Source organism: Lagenorhynchus albirostris, chromosome 6, assembly GCF_949774975.1.
Source record: "Lagenorhynchus albirostris chromosome 6, mLagAlb1.1, whole genome shotgun sequence".
NCBI lineage: Eukaryota > Metazoa > Chordata > Mammalia > Artiodactyla > Delphinidae > Lagenorhynchus > Lagenorhynchus albirostris.
This window is the reverse complement of record NC_083100.1, coordinates 107,359,411-107,363,431: the sequence shown is the minus strand read 5'-3', so window position 1 is coordinate 107,363,431 and position 4,021 is coordinate 107,359,411. Positions and strand designations below refer to the sequence as shown.

Here is a 4,021-nt window from a genome sequence, read left to right as displayed (position 1 = left end):
CCTTGCTCTAGTTCACCTGTCTTATCCTGCTTCCGTCTCTCTTCTCCTGGAAGCATTCTTTCATAAACCACTTGAATAAGAATCCCTGTCTTAGGCTGTCCTTCTAGGGAAGCCAAGATAGTGCCCCTGTTCAAGCCTTCCTTCTGTTTTCTTTTCAATTCCTGCCTGTCTCTACTAGGTGAAGATGGGTCATATTAATAATTGATCATAAATAAACCCTCCTAGTATATTTGTAGGCTAAATGTGTTACTTTTCCTGATAACATAATAACTTACCATCAATAATTTATTTTTAGGACTTCTTTTTTTTTTTTTTACTTTTATTTGCATTTATTTTTTGCAGCATTTATTCCCGGGCCATAAGTTTTTGTTTCTTCAATTTATTCTGGGTTATCTTTTTCCTCTGGGCAACCTCCTCTTCTGGTTTAGGAACAATCTGTTCTTTTTCAGTAAGGATCATCTCAATGTGGCAGGGAGAGCTCATGTATGGGTTGATCCGACCATGAGCTCTGTAAGTCCTGCACCACATCTTGGGGGCTTTGTTCACCTGGATATGCTCAATGACCAGAGAATCTACATCTAAGCCCTTAAGTTCAGCATTACTCTCTGCATTTTTGAGCATGTGCAGTAAAAAATTCAGCACTCTTTTTGGGCCACCGACCCTGTGTCCAGCCCCACTGTTTGGCCTGGGCACACCTACCAACTCCACCATTGTAACAACGGAATGACACACACTGCTTCTTTAAAGTGACATCCTTCAGATACTTGGTGGCTTTTTGGATATGCATACCCTTAATGGCCTGGGCTGTTTCACGAGTGTTCTTAAAGTGAACACGAAGATTTGAACCTCTCGACTTGAATGATTTTGTGGGATTTTCTGGGTCAAGTGAATAGCGAACCATTTTTAGAGGTCACCTCAGGCCGCTGACCGGAAAAGTAGGACTTCTTAAGTAGCGATCCCAGTGGGCAAATGTCAGTGGAATTGTAGGAGTATGGCTGGCAGTGTCTGCAGGGAGGAGAAGGAAGGGTTGCTTCTGGTCAGTTGGACCTTTCAGCATCCATTCCAGAAAGACTTTCTGAATCACCCTCACCATCTGCAATGGACTGAATGTCTGTTTCCCCCCAGATTCAAATGTTAAAATCTTAATCTCCAGTGTGATGGTATTTGGTTTGGAGGATAACAAAGTCATGAGGGTGGAGTTCTCATGAATGAGATTAGTGACCTTATAAAAGGGACCCCAGAGAATTCTCTCTGCTCTCCACCAAGTGAGGATACAAGGAGAAGTCAGCAGTCTGCAACCCGAAAGAGGACCTTCAGCAGAACCCGACCATGCTAGCATCCTGATCTTGGAATTTCAGAATTGTGAGAAATAAATTTCTGTTTTTTATAAGCCACCTAGTCTATGTGGTACTTTGTTATAGCAGCCCAAACTGACCAAAACACCATCCCTGTCCACCAGTGAATTGAACTCTCCTTCCTTGATCTGATGAGTACCCCTTTATTGAACTTATCATATTGCATGGTGATTATTTGTTTTCCTGGCTCCCTCCCCCACTAGACTAGGAGTGTCTGGAGAGCAGGGACCTTGTCCTATTCATTTCTATATCCTCAGTGCTACTCAGAGCGCCTGGAACCCTGTGTGAATTCAATAATGCATGTGACTGATAGAAGTCCACCTCCTTCTCCTCCGCTTTCATGTATACTGGGACCTGGGCACACATGACATTTTGGGTGGGATAAAATCTTTAGAATATTAATCAATTGTCTTTCTTCCCAATATTTCCCAGATTTTGAGACTGGAAAATGTTACCCCAGGCTGAGGGAAAGAGAAGAGAGAGAGGTGATGAGAAATGGGAAGCTGGTGGGTCTCCGAAATAGCCTGGAGGTGGGGTGATGGTCAGGCAGAACCCAAGATAGACTTATGAGGTCCAAGAGCAGAGAGGGCCCTTACTGTCTTTCCCTAGTGGGTCCTCTGTTAGGAAGGAAGACCCAGGGGGAGAGGAGGGCACATGGTGAGTCTAAGCAGAGGGACCTTACATAGGAAGTCAGTGTTTCCTGGGAACTAGGCCAATCCAGAGGCGATAGACTTTTTCCTATATACCCAAGGGACCCAGGAGTGGCTGGAACTGAGGGGCCAGTTGGCTGGGTAAGATATGACTCAGCATCTCCCTGATCCTACAGACTGAGGACTAACCAGATGGAATAACGCACTGGAAGAGGGGCAACTCCCAGCCCACAGAAATTGTTCTGCTATTTTTGTGGATTAGGGAGTCAAACAAGAGAGTAAATTTGAGTTATGGAAAACATTTTAAAGGCTACTTTTAGTGCACAGCTCAACTCCAGACTAAGACTTTTATTTACTTTATGCTAAGAATTTACTTCTTAGCATATGCAAATGAATGAATACTATTGATCAACAGTGGATATAGGAGCCAGGGAGATGCAGGCTAAGGAGGGCCTGGGGTCTAGGGCATGGCTCACTGGATTTCAAGGACCCAGTGGAGCGATATACTGGTTGCCAATGAGGACAGGAACAAAATGATAGGTGATCTTGGGCTTTTTCAATTCCAAGTACACCACGCATGAACATCTTATAAACATAACAGGGGGGCCCAGACATTTAAAAAAGTCAACCAGAGGAACTCCGACAAAGAGGTATCCCCAGACACTGTTGTGGTGGGGATATTGAAACTGCTGTGGCTGTGAATACTGAAAACAGTGCCAAGTGCTCACTTGCCTGGAGTCAGAAAGGCAGCCTGGAAAACTTCGCTTGACAAATCTAATCATTATTTTTTCCCCTGGATATTCTTGGGCTGACTCAAGACTGCTTGGATATCCATATATAGAGACAAATATCCATATTCAGACATAAATGCCTACAGATAAACACTCCTATGTAGACATAAATACACAGATATTATCACTTATTGAATACTTACAGTTTGGGGGGTTCTATATATGCTTTCACATATATTATCTCATTTTTTTCTCCCTTCAGCAATGAAAGGTGGATGATATTAATTTGTTTTTACACAAGAGGAAATTGAGCGGTGAAATAACTTGTCCAGGCTCTCAAAGCTAGAAAGAGGTAGGGCCTTCCTACATGATTGTGCATAATCAACACTGACTTTTCTCTATGTAGTTATGGTGGATGGATTTATAATGACCATCCCCTGCTTCTCAACCCTCATTATTCAGCTCATCCTATTTATCAACATTATTGGCAAGAGCCATATGTGAATGATCCTAACACAATTGTATGAAACAGAGAGACAGTAGCTCTGGAGAAAGGTCGTGTGTGTGTGTGTGTGTGTGTGTGTGTGTGTGTGTGTGTGTGTGTGTATGGGCATACATACACACATATGCAGGCACACATGTTGTGTTTCACACGTGTGGAAATAGAAATTCAGAGAAGAAAGTGACTTGCTCAAGGGCCCACGAACCAAGTCTAGAGGAACCCTGGAGTGCTTCTGCTTGAGAGGTGGAGAGATGGAGTTGTGGGTCACCAGCTCAGCCTAGAATTGGGAGGCTGCCCAATGAGGGGGCAAGACACTAGCCACCTTGCTAACTCTTCCTAAACCAGCTCTCATCTTCAGAATCTGACCTCAGTGTGATTTTTCAGAACATCAGATATCCCTGCCTTAAGATCAAGGCATGGGTATATTTTCCTAAACCAAATTGAAATGGATTTTGGATTAGCTCCTATTGTTCAGAAAGATCCTCTCTGCACTGGTTGCTTTGAAGTGTCCTGGCCTCCCAGCACCCAGAGTCTCCTCTGGGAGTTGTGTTGGAGATTGTTCTGTTATCTTCTTTCCATCCCTGACCAGGCAGGTTCACGAGCTGACCTGTCCCTTCGCCAGGTCTGCACCAGGCCCTAAGGTCCAGACACGACCCACTTGCTGCCTCAGACCATCAACCAAGCCCTTGCTTCCCTTGGAAGAATGAAACTTAGAAGCATTTATATATATTTTTGTTACATAAATTTTTTAAAATAAAAAATATTAGAAATAGAAATATAACA

The 4,021-nt window shown here is 43.5% G+C and overlaps 1 pseudogene; it reads right to left on the bottom strand.

Annotated features, from left to right (window-relative positions):
• Positions 1 to 327: 327 nt before the first annotated feature.
• On the bottom strand, positions 328 to 923 carry LOC132521876 (large ribosomal subunit protein uL22-like; annotated as a pseudogene).
• Positions 924 to 4,021: the final 3,098 nt, after the last annotated feature.